Source organism: Panthera tigris, chromosome B1 (assembly GCF_018350195.1).
Source record: "Panthera tigris isolate Pti1 chromosome B1, P.tigris_Pti1_mat1.1, whole genome shotgun sequence".
NCBI classification, from domain to species: domain Eukaryota; kingdom Metazoa; phylum Chordata; class Mammalia; order Carnivora; family Felidae; genus Panthera; species Panthera tigris.
In genome coordinates this window covers 126,386,777-126,400,042 of record NC_056663.1, presented here as the reverse complement: position 1 = coordinate 126,400,042, position 13,266 = coordinate 126,386,777, and the positions used below count along the sequence as shown (strand labels likewise).

Genomic DNA, 13,266 nt, shown 5'->3' with positions numbered 1-13,266 from the left:
GTCAGAAATAAAGTTTCTACTTTGGCAAAATATTTATATTAGTAAATACATGTTTATAACATGTTTTATTAGTAGATACATGTTTATATGCACATAATTTTTATATAGTAGAATATATTAGTATATATTCTTATTTTGGTAAGAAGAGCATTTTTATTTTTAACAAATTAGAATCAAATTTTAGGACTTTTATTTTCTAGATTTTTAGGTGATAACAGTGGCTTGTGTAAAAAAACCACAAGGCTATGACTCACGACTGATCACTAGAGACAGCCTGCATATTTCTCTTAATATAAAATCCTATTATGTAATAATACTCACTGGTTCCCTGAAAATTGAAAGAAAATCTAGTTGCAACAATTTAGTTTTATAAGGTTTTTTTATTCAATTGCATTTTCCAGATTTCTTTTTAGTTGGACTGAGGTACGTAAAGATTCTGTTCCACTGCTCTTAGTTCTACATGTTCATTTTCCAGTAGGTCTCTATAGGGATGATGAGAAAGAGATTTATGTCTAGTGCCACTTTGTTCTAAAAAATTAGCTAATTCTCACAAATATGCATACAATACCTCAAGTTACCAATTACTTTCACCACACACCCAAATATGTTTATTGTGTATTATTGGTTTATTCTTTTCTTTTTTTTAAACAACTCTCATCTTTACTATTCTATATGAGACCTCTGTCTCAATGTTTTTAGTTTACCTTGAAAAAACTGTGTCAAAAGCAAAGTGAAATGGCTGACAGATCATGTTAACCCGGACAAAGCAGCATCTAACAGAAAACCTTTAACCTGTGCAAAGTCAACTTGCATCCATTCACCTGTGAGAATAAGGAGTCAACGTGTCTGATGCTAGAAATCTAGCAGGTTCTTTGTGCCAAGAACCAAGCACAATTAGAAATGTAGCAGAGAAAAGGCATGCAATCAGCTGTAACTAACTAAATTCATCCTTTCAAAGAAGAATTACTTTGAATTCCAATCCAGACAGCTCAGTCTTGTAGACTGGGGGCGATTTTGAGGAGTGGGCTCACGGGAGTATGACTCTCTAACTCATCATAGTGGACCTCAATGGACTAGCCTCTGACTCAGCCACAGTAAAATTACATACTGTGTTTCACGCTAATTAAAATAAGTTGGCAGTAGCAATTTTGCTGAAATTCTAGCTAACCTAAAGCAAAAGGAAATCATAATATGCCATTTTCCTTACCTAATAAACAGGAACCAAGGTCATTTCTAGATGAAGTAGTGCTCAGATCATTGATTATGCTCCATAAGCCAAATAATAAGCATCTTTTAAATTACCTAACATGAGAAATATTGTTCAGACACACCAGATTTTGCTGAAAGGAAGGAAGGCACTTTTTCTTTTTTCTCTATAGTGAAGTCAGTAAATATTTACTAAATACTATGATATACAGAACATTCTGCTAACCATTGAATCTAGGTTGAGGTACGAACTATTTATGGTTTTCTCTCTGTACCTGTCAAATATTTTTGTCAGTGAAACATGGCCTAAGTTATCTTTTCAGAACAATATTTTACCTTGCAAATAGTCTCCTGTATAAAAAGTATATATATTCTTCTTATAAGTGACCTAATTAAAACTTGCAGTATCTTCACCTTTCTGCTTCTTTTATGGGGAGGATCTATACCTTTTATTCTGGAAATATTCATTCAGATCATTTTCTAGTTGGTGAAACTCTGATTTTAAATATTTGACCATGTCAAACTCAGAAATAGATTTACTAAATGGTACCCTGTGCCTATTTCCTTCTCAAAATGTATCAGTAGGGGAGCGCTTCGGTGGCTCTGTTGGTTAAAGGTCCGACTTTGGCTCAGGTCATGAGCTCAGGCTTCGTGTGTTGGAGCCTGCGTCCAGCTCTGTGCTCACAGCTCAGAGCTTGGACCTGCTTCAGATACTGTCTCCATCTCTCTCTGCCCCTCCCCCCTCTCTTCTCTCTCTCTCTCTCTCTCTCTCTCTCTCTCTCTCAAAATATAAATAAACATTTTAAAAAAATTTAAATGTACCAGTAGGAGTTTCATCAGGAAAATAGAAAAGCAGAAACTGCCCTAGATATTTCAATCAGGAAACAGGTAATTCTTAGGAAAAAAAGGCTGAGAAGACTGCTGCAAAATCTCACATTTGCAAAAGCCCGCACGTCTGCCTGCTGCTGCCTATGAAAGGAGAACATGGCTTCCGCTTCTCTTCCACCTCGCAGATCTGATATGAACGTAGCTCCTAGTGGAACCAACCCCAGAACATGCGTCAGAGATTCTGGGAATGTAGTTTCCGAGTGTCCTACCATCCCCAAACAAAGAAGAACATACAAGTGGAAATAATGCTAAATTGCTAATAGATAACGTGTAGGTAGGAGGTGGGATTGAGGCAAATTCTGTCCCAGTGATACTGTCCAAAAACATTTTAGCTGTGATTTAACAGCTCATGCTACAATTACTGAGGTGAGTGATAGTTACAGTATAATCCACTTGCCGTTACCCTTTTAGAAAATTTTGCTCCTTTTTTCCTCCCACTTTTACTTCTTTGACCACTTGGATAGGAAATTTTAATTTCATAAATACTGACTTCAATGATTTAACAGATAAAAACCACATGCTAAATTACTATATATCTGTATCTGTATTACTCTATACCTATGGAGAACTTACTAGGTGCCAGGCATTGTGCAGGAAGTCATTGTGTGGGGTACAGAGATAGTCCCTGCCTTTCAAGTGCTTACAATTATTAGGAGGCAAAATGAAAATACAAGCAATATAACTCAAGGCAGATTGCGTGCAATTAACAAAAGGCAGAGGAAGAATTAGAGCAGGAGAGATTCCTAGAAGGTGATGATGAGTGATTGAAGAGAGTCATGGGGAGGAAATGCTCTTTGAGGTGTAAGGATTCTGACAGATGGAAATGGAGTGAGGCACATGGTGAGACGATTTTCCAGAATGAGCAAAGTGAAAAGGGTGAAGAACTTGCTAGAATTAGACTAGAAACAGATACCATGAATGCAGATGATACAGGGGTGGGCAGTATTGCAAAGGAAGCAGCCCATGTGGGGACTTCAGCACAAAAGACTAATGTGCAAGCCACCTCCAGGTAGCATCCCCGATGAGAATGTTGGCCCAGGGTTATTTAAAGTTTCCAATTGTTCAAAAGAAGGTGAAAATCCATATTCTAAGGCAAAACCCCTATTTTAAAATGTTAGCATTCCAGGGGCCCCTGGGTGGCTCAGTCGGTTGAGCGTCTGACTCTTGATTTTGGCTCAGGTCATGATCCCAGGGTTGTGGGATCAAGCCCCATGTCGAGCTCTGCAATGAGGATAGAAACTGCTTGAGATTCTCTCTCTCCCTCTCTCTCTCTCTCTCTTCCTCTCTCCCCCTCCCTCAGATCCTCTTCCCTGCTCTCTCTCTCTTAAATAAAATAAAAATTAATAAATAAAAACTAAAAATAAATAAATGTTAGCACCTAATTTTTAAAAATTCAAAAAAAATCCCAAAACAAAAACGAAACTAAAGCCATGTACAATTTCGTATATGTGCTGCCTAAGCAAGCACAAGCCATGTGTAATTTCAGTAAAACATATCTATCATCCATATATGGCCCAATGACCATGTATTTGCAGCCTTTAGGAGATGCTTCCTGAGGTCCCATCCAAACAATTCTAGTTTCAATCATGAACCTCATTCTCACTGAATAATATATGCTCTAAAATTATGCATATTAAGCATTACCTCAGAAACTTTCTTCGTACGAATTGTGTGCCTTTAATTCTTTCCTAAAGAACTGTAGAGCTCTGAAGACTTTCATTTGCAAGAGGCCTAAGAGTGAAAACAAGTAACAAGAAGGAGAAAACTGAAGGAAGACCACAAGAAATGCAAATGCTGTGGACATTTACTGGTGCAACCAATCTTTATCAACCTCTGAGACTGAAGACAACTCCTTTCCTTTACTTTTACGAATGGGGAAATGATAATGAAAAGCATTTGTCACAGAGGAATAATTTTGACTTATCTGGAGTAACAATTATTAGCTACCCTAGCAGAATAATATACTGAATGCTTCTGGTTATTTACAATCCAGTCTACTTGGGGAGCTTGGATGGCTCAGTTGGTTAAGCATCCAATTTCAACTCAGGTCCTGATCACAACTATTATCATATTTTATGATGCCAATCAAACATGAATGAACATCACAGTGACATTATGATTTAGGCCAACATTTGTAACCATTGCTGCAATAATTGAGAGAATTTTGTTCTAATACTGATGCCAAGGCCTCATCCCCAGAGATCCTAACTTAGTAAGTCCAGATTGGGACCCCAGCATCTGTATGTTTTCAGATGCTTTAAAATAATTTTATTATCTAAAAAGTAATTGTTAGGGGCACCTGGGTGGCTCAGTAAGTTAAGCATCTGACTTTGGCTCAGGTCATGATCTCAGTTTGTGAGTTCGAGCCCCACGTTGGGCTCTGTGCTGACAGCTCAGATCCTGGAGCCTGCCTCGGATTCTGTGTCTCCCTCTCTCTTTGCTCCTCCCTTGCTGGCACTGTCTCTCTTTCTCAAAAATAAACATTAAAAAAATACAATAAAATCCAGCCTACTGTGATATACAGAATCTCCTCTTACATTTGTGGATATTTTTTATTTTTTAAAAATTGAGTATCAACAAATTATTTCTCAAAAACTGTGTGATCATGTTTTCTGCCCATTTCTTCACTGGATTATTTGTTTTTTGGGTGTGGAGTTTGGTGAGTTCTTTATAGATTTTGGATAATAGCTCTTTGTCCGATATATCTTTTGCAAATAACTTTTCCCATTCTGTTGGTTGACTTTTAGTTTTGTTGGTTGTTTCCTTTGCAGTGCAGAAGCTTTTTATCTTCCTGAGGTCCCAATAGTTCATTTTTGCTTTTAATTCCCTTGCCTTTGGAGGTGTCACGTAAGAAATTGCTGCAGCTGAGGTCAGAGAGGTCATTTCCTGCTTTCTCCTCTAGGGTTTTGATGGTTTCCTGTCTCACATTCAGATCCTTTATCCATTTTGAGTTTATTTTTGTGAATGCTGTGAGAAAGTGGTCTAGTTTCATCCTTCTGCATGTTGCTGTCCAGTTCTCCCAGCACCATTTGTTAAAGAGACTGTCTTTTTTCCATTGGACATTCTTTCCTGCTTTGTCAAAGATTAGTTGGCCATACTTTTGTGGGTCCAGTTCTGGGTTCTCCATCCTATTCCTTTGGTCTATGTGTCTGTTTTTGTGCCAATACCATGCTGTCTTGATGATTATCTTAAAAAAACTGAGAATAAACTGAGGGTTGATGGGGGGTGGGAGGGAGGGGAAAGTGGGTGATGTGCATTGAGGAGGGCACCTGTTGGGATGAGCACTGGGTGTTGTATGAAAACCAATTTGACAATAAACTTCACATAAAAAAAAACCGTGTGATCATGCCCTTTAACATGACAGGAAAAAGGATACTAACAGGGCACATGTCAATAAGTGAAATGAGTGCCTAAAAAGTAGCCTTAGTGTTGTCTTGCTCTCCAAGCAGTTTTAAACAAAGCTGAATGCTGTACCAGTGAAATATATTAGCTCTCTTTTTTGCAAGAAACATCACAAAAGAAGCAAAAAGTAACACAAGCCACTATATAAAGTTTCTACTTTCATTCAAACAGGCAAATGTTAATATTGAATTGTCTACGTTAATACCTCTGATCACGTAAGTCTTATGTGTGACATCTGCCACCAGGGGAAATCATGTTCATCCATTTCAAGGTACGCTAGGGCTCCTCAGAGGAATCTCCTCTCATAGGGCCGTTCTATATCCTTAGAAAACATTTCAAACTAGAAACTTTGATAGATATTCTAACTGAGCTGTTCCCAGTAGTGGTGTTTTTCAATAACATAGTAGAGTACCTAATGGAACATAATGAAAAAGATCAACAATAAAATGGACAATTTCAGAAAAAGAAAAAAACCCACCTGACAAGGTTTCTTTCTGCTTATGAGTTACCACTTCACAGAGCAAGCACCGTGGAGTGTATGTGAGCATTCATAGTTTCAGCTTCAGAACAAAGAATAAGTCTAAAAAGGTAAAAATGAAAATGTGTGCTGTTCTGCCACAGTGTAGCTGAGAGTTATAAAGGCCCTGTGAACAATATTGAGTTTGGGGTGGTACAATCACATCACCAAAGATTTACCTTCACTCTGTAAACTCAATATAGGGCAATAACAGTCTATTACAAGCAGAGCAATACAACATCAAAGGAATGTTTAAAAGAACTAGACAGAACCTTTAAATCACCAGAATTGAGTTATCTTCCCCCAAAGGAAGCACCATGGGAGAGATCTTAGCAGGGTTCTTCAAGAGGTATTACTAATTTACCATAAGTTATATTTAATACATTTTTTAAACGTGTTTGTAATCTCTCTCCACTTTTTAGAACACAGAGCAATAAATTAAAAGAGAAACAGTCCCCAAAGAGCAAGAGAGTGGGAGAAAAAATGACAAGAGTTTTATTTTGGGGAGGAGGGTTAGTGTTTCAAATAATTCTCCCATAGCTGAAAAGTCTGTGTAAGATCTGTCCTCTCCCACTTTCAAAGAGACTCTTCAAATCTGAACCTAGAGAAAAAATAGTAAATTTTTATTATTTATATTTATAAATAAATCAGTCTTCAAATTCTGTTAAAAACAGGACATTCATAACATTTTAGAAAAATGGTAATAAATTCTCTTTAACATCTCCAGTAGAGAAATAAGCAATTTTATTCCACCTTCTCATGACTAAAACGAACATTTGAGAAGTTGAATTTCTGGTCTAGGTCATGTCAGAAATGGCAGTAGAATTTATTGTGGAGTAGTACTGGTCATTGTTGGCAGTGTGCTTAGTTTAATGATGTTTTGATATATTAGTTTTTTACATATAAAAAGATGTTAATTTCCTGAATGTATTGCAAAGGCTTATTGTTACACATTTTAATCTAAATCCAAGCATTTGTGTTTCCCATGAAGGGCAAATGGAACTATCGAGTATTATCAAAATTATTCATCATCTGTTAATATCTCATATTTGCATACATAAAATCATAAATTTCTATATGATACTAATAGAACTGCTCCTCCAATTCTTTCAAAACTTATACCCTTTTTTGCCTTTTGTTTAACATTCTGGTTTTGGTTTACGTTATCTTGATTTATACCAGACATATGTATGCAAAGAGATTTTAAGTTCTAGATAATTTGTATCCATACTGGCTTTTCAATACGTTATTATTTTTTTTAAGCGCCGCAAAACACACCCACAACAGGTGCATGAAACTGCCTGTAACACATGCCATATGGGGGAAGTACTAGGGTTTGTCCCTTTTGATATAGAATGGTTTTATTGGTGTCATACTGTGTAAGCTTTTATAATAAATCAGATCATACATGCATTTATACTTATGTAGCTGGAGTTGGGAAATATTTAATTCATGTTTATAATGGTTTTAATTTTATAACCAGCTTCCTAAACATCTTTACAGTTGACCTTTATGTTAAGATTATTTCCCTTTAAATTTCCCATTTACCAGATAATCTTTTTCAGACATTCGAATTGTGCTGCTGTTTTTCTTTTTTGGAACATGTTCTTCTTCATACCAATACTGTTCATTGAAAGGCAAAATTCTGATTCATATTTTTTATACTCTTGCCCGGGCAGGAAAAGAACTAACTTCATTAGTTATTTAGTACTAGCATTTAGTATTAGTATTGGTATTAGTATTAATATTAGGTGAGTTTTTTGGCATTCCATTATTTGCAACAATTGTAAATGTGATTAGAATAGGTGAACCCAACATGTGCTTGCAGGTCTATCAAGGTTAGCTTGTTTGTAGTTGTAAGATGTCAAATTACAACTAGGAACTCTCATTTTTTCCCCCTATCCATTCAACTTGTATTAATTGTATCACAAAAATCCAATATCCAACCAGAAGCATCATATCATATGTAGCTCTCATGTCATAACAAACACCACACTGATGTTTGTCCATTGGTTGATGTCACCACAGTGGTTAAAAGAACAGGTACTCTGGAGTCAAACCTGACTTTGAAATTCTGCTCATCTAGTTAATAGTTGTATGACTCTGCCTCAGTTTCTCTTCTACAAAACAGAGAGAACAATAATGTTTACAGGTTGCTATAAAGATTAAATCAGATACCATTTATAAATGCCTACTATCGTGGCAAATAATATGTACCCAAGAAATGTTAGCTATTCTGATTGGAAAAAATATGTTCAGAAATGCTCCAATGCCTTCCAGTTAGTATGATGAATATTATAAAGTTTTGCCCAACCACAGAACCCACTGACTGTGATAAAACCAAATTAGAATGTTTACTCTTGTGCAGAGATTATGAACCAACACCTGTTGCTTAACAGTAGTGGGACTCATACCAAAAATCAATGAATGAGTAACCACCCTAAACAGCTATCACTTTCATAAGGCAGTTGGTTCTATAGTCTAGACCCGTTTAAGAATTGAACAAAGTCACCTGCTGACTATAATAGCCATTCATAGGAGTGATATAAAATTTAATGTTAGTGATTATCTGCTATGATCTGACATCATGTGTGTATTGCCTTCCACGTCTTGCTTGAAGGACATTTTAGCAACAATACTTAAGAATGTTTCATTATTAGGGCTTAAGTACCATCAATTTTTTACTAAATCTTGGCCCATAAGAAAACTACAATTCGATGTACCTGGGTCTTCAGTGCTTTTAAGTAAAGTAGAGGAGAGAATATGACTACTGTCAGAAAGAGATAATTGATAGCAAAGACAGCTTGCCAGAATTTTTTTTAATAGGAGAAGCATACTCTTTCAACAGTGAAGCTTGAACAAAAATTTGCAATAAATATCTTATTAAATGTTTATTAATTTCCTCTTAACATTTGGTATTAATTGGCCAACCTTGTCCTTGGGTTTTATTTGGAAATATCTTTGCTTCTGGACTGGTGTGTCCCTTTTGGGCCTTACCTACTTCCTATAAAGTGGCAGAAGTAGATAGTCAATTCACTATTTCCAGGTAAACTGCCATCACAATCTCAGAAGTCACTCTTCCCTCCTAAGACAATTCTATGAGTAACACAGAAATAGCTAAAAGTCAACACTATCTTGGTTAAGTTATTAAACCAAGATAGTCATTTGTAAGTCATTGTAAGTTGCTTGTAAGTCATTAAAGTGTTTTTATTTATTTCATTTGTGATTACATGTATTTATTTGGGCTTAAACTGAGTCTACTATTTTCCTTTAAATTGGCTGTAGACAGAATCTATGTTTTTCACTTTTTTTTCTCCCACTTCCTCAGTACTTGCTCTTCCAAAGCACTTAAATATGGCATGTAGTATGTTCTCAAGAACATAATGAAGGATAAGCTTGTCTAAGATCCATTAAAAGATCAAGAGATCTTTAATGGGTTGAATAACTTAATTTGCTATATTATTATTATTATTATTATTATTATTATTTTAATACAGATTGAAACCTTTACCTAAAGAACTGACAATACTTTGCCATGTTTTCAGATATTGCATGGCAAATATGAGTAAGTAAATCAATGAATTAATGCATGAGGACAGATAGAAGAGTTCCAACTTCTACAAATTATAGCCAATTAATGCAGACTAAGAATTTCTAGCCATTAAGACTAATGGTCTTCCTGACCTTCTCAAATACAAAATGAAATGTAACTATTACACTACCTTGTATCTCAATGGAAGTTGATAAGCAGGGTGAAGTTTCTACTTATCCCCAGCCTAACAACTATGCTGATCATAAAACAAGTCCAAGGACCTTAAATTTCAATGAAATGTGGCCAGTTGCTTCAAAGAACCAATTCTGGATCTACTACTCTTGGGTCTGAGAGACATATCGGATTCTGGATGTGTTAGAGGATTACCTCAGTCTGGGAATTAATCTCAACCCAATATGTCTTAAGATTAGACTAATCTCTTAAGGTAATTTTGGGTGAGATGCCAAGACTTTTCAAATTAAGGCCTGACTTATGAATACCAGACCATTCTCACTATTCCCACAGCTTAAGTTGACAGCTACGTGGTGGCATATGATGGTATATGGTAGACTATTCTAGTTACCAGCCCTTATTCTATCTACGGTCTTCTGCTACTCCTCCTAACAAAATTCTAGGTGTTCTTCAAGATATGGCTAAAATATTATCTTTTTTCTCCATTGTTTCAGGGGTCATTTCTAAACCTTACCATTCACATGCTCATCGCCTCCTTCTTTAGTTCAGCCATTTATTTATTCAACATATATTTTTGAACATCTATTATGTACCAGATACCTTTGTATTTCATCTGAACCAAGCAGGTAAAAATTCCCTGCCATTGTAATGCTTGATTTCTGATGGAAGAATAATTAATTATTCCTTCTATATTCTCATATCACTTTATTATTACATTTGTCACATTTATTGTAGATAATTGTTTATGTGTATCTCTTACTGGATAGCAAAGGCCAGGTAACACTTATCTTTTCAATTTTTATCACCAGCACCCAGCACATTGCCTTGCACCATGACATCAGGGAAAGGGCAAAACAAACTTTACAGTTTTGAGGCTCCTTATTAAGTTTAAATTTGCTCAGTATCTACGTTTTGTTTATCTATTATTACTTAAGAAGTTAACTGAAAACTTAGTCATTTAAAATAATGTTTATGTTTTTCTCACAATTTCATAGGTCAGAAATTTGGGGGGCACCTGGGGGGCTCAGTCAGTTGAGTGTCTGACTCTTGATTTAGGCTCAAATTTAAAAAAAGAAATCTGGAAAAGGCAAGGTAGTTTATCTGCGATTCACATGGCTTCAGCTATGGCTATTGTGACTGGGGCTGGAGGATCTCTTTCAGGATAACTTCTTTATTTATATTTTTGGTACCTTGCAGAAACTCTTTCTTTTTTTCCTTCCTTCCTTCCTTCTCTCTTTCTCTCTCTCTCTCTCTCTCTCTGTCTCTCTCTCTCTCTCTCTGTGTCTCTCTCTCTCAGTTCTCATCCTTCAAGGCTGCTCCATGAGATATGGGTTTCCATAGCATGGTGTCTCAGGATAGTTACACTTCTTACATGATGGATGGTTTCTAAGGGGCAGAAAGCAAGAACTGCCAGGCCAGTTAAGGGCTCCAAGAGGAACTGTAACTGCATCATTTTACCATGTTCTAGTGGCCAAAGAAGCCGTGAAGACTGCCTGGATTTAAGAAGATGGAGAAATAGATAACCACCTCTTGATAGTGAAATAGCAGTTGAATGGATGACATTTTATAGCCATCTTTGGAAAATGCCATAATCTGTGATAGCTGTCTCATATATCTTATCAGTCATAATGTGTGTAGGGGAAAAGATCATCACTGAAGTAAAACTTAAATTGTTATTGAACAATAACCAAAACAAAAAAAAAAAAAACCAAAAACAAACAAACAGAAAAAAACAAAACCTACTCCTATGGCAAAAATTTTATTTTAAAATGCTAAATGAGTGGTGATTTTAAAACATTCAGTAAACAAGAATCCTAAAAGCTTCTAATATCAATTTATTTTTTAAAATGCATCAAAGTCATTACAGGGGATTTACTGAGATTTTGAGACTCAAGATCTTTGATATTTAAATCATGTTTCTTGTAAAACTTACACAATTCTGAGTTATTTCTCAGATACGTATTTCTCATTAATATTTAATACAACTTTACAGTTTTAGTTGAGATAATCCTTGATTTCTTAGGCTATTGTGAAATGGTCCCCCAAATCAATCCCAGTAGGATTAAGAAACTCAAGCACACATCACCTCATTTTCTAGACTCCTTTCATGATATAGTATATTATGTGTCCTGATTTTTTTTTTCCAGTGACTTACAGCCCATTGGAGAGCTCAACTATTTATTGAAGGAAATTTTTCCACATGGTAGAAGGCTAAAAAATTCTGTTTTCTGAGACATTATGGGTGTGTATATCAATTGTGGTTTTGTATGTATTCATATTTGAGGTGTTGTAGTTTAAATCATCAATTTTGTATTATGTTGCACAGAAAATTGTTTCTTGCTCTTTGTACTCTATCCATGTTATAGTATTTATAACATAACACTTCATATTTAAACCAGTATCTATCTTGGTTTACCCAAGGCAGCATTTATAATTTTGTTGTAATGTAAATTAGTATGAATTTACTTAAATGATCAACAGTATTAATACAAGGCAAGACATTGTCATAATGCAGATATGAGAACTCTGGTTTATTACCTTAGGTAGAAAGCCCCTTTATTTATCATTCTTTTTAATAAAACATTCAAACTGAAAATAAACCAAATTCTTCTAGGAAGCTAATGAAATGTCTCTCTGGAGAAGGAAATCTACTACTGAAGAAGACTTTTTTTGAGAATCAAATTAAGACCTTCGGCCAGAAAAAAAAGGCAGTGTGTATTTGAAAGTCAAATCAGACCAAGGAGTTGGTGAAATAGCCCTGAAAGAATCCTGTTTGCCTGTGTGCATTTTCAACACTGTAAGACGGGCTATAGGAGTCCTGTGCTGTTGATATGCCACTCCTGTGAGCCATGCAGGGCACGCTCTTGTGGATACCTTTCCTTCTGAAGATGGTCATGTTTTCTGTGTGCTAGACGTGAATGGACACTACCACAAACGAATTGATAATTGTGCAATACCACCTGAAAACTGAGCTCCCCTGGCTATACCATTACAATCAATCAAATCTGGGGTGTTACTGCTGAACTCTTTCTCTTATGCTGCTTTATAAAGTGTTAAACAAAATAATCAAAAAGCATTGTAAATTAGCTATACATTTATTTCCACTTCAGTATTTTAAAATCTAAGCTTTAAGTCTTTTCTGAACATTTAGAATAATCAAGTTGAAATGATTTAATGATACCATAGCTCGATTAAGTGAAACCTTAAGATATCATCCACCTTATGAGTCTTTAAAATGGCCCTCTTCGTATACCTAGTATCCAGATCTTGGTGTCTAATACTGTTTCCCACTAAAAAGAATCAGGACTCCTTGGAGAAATGGCTGGGTCCAGAAATGGGATAGGAAGTATGCAAGATAAGCCTAGAATATCTTATTAGACCAGCAGTGAGGCTGTTCTAAATAAATAAATAAATAAATAAATAAATAAAGCATGTTACAAGACTCAGGAGAAAGCTTGAAGGTATTCTACTAGTCACATCAAGGACAACTTGAGCACAAAATAATTAAGTACACTAACTAGCATGATGA

The 13,266-nt window shown here is 35.6% G+C and overlaps 1 long non-coding RNA gene across 9 annotated transcripts in view; it reads right to left on the bottom strand.

The window, feature by feature from the left end:
• Window positions 1–396: 396 nt before the first annotated feature.
• LOC122237988 overlaps window positions 397–13,266 on the bottom strand; it is a 177,042-nt gene continuing 164,172 nt past the window's right edge. For 5 of the 9 annotated variants that reach the window (XR_006216847.1, XR_006216848.1, XR_006216851.1 and 2 more), the window contains one exon: window positions 6,486–6,614. This is a non-coding gene — a long non-coding RNA (uncharacterized LOC122237988). Of the gene's footprint in view, window positions 483–1,207; window positions 1,303–2,152; window positions 2,240–3,738; window positions 3,826–6,485; window positions 6,615–8,073; window positions 8,134–13,266 lie in introns of those variants that run through there. The other 4 variants (XR_006216850.1, XR_006216852.1, XR_006216849.1 and 1 more) reach the window with 3 other exon arrangements.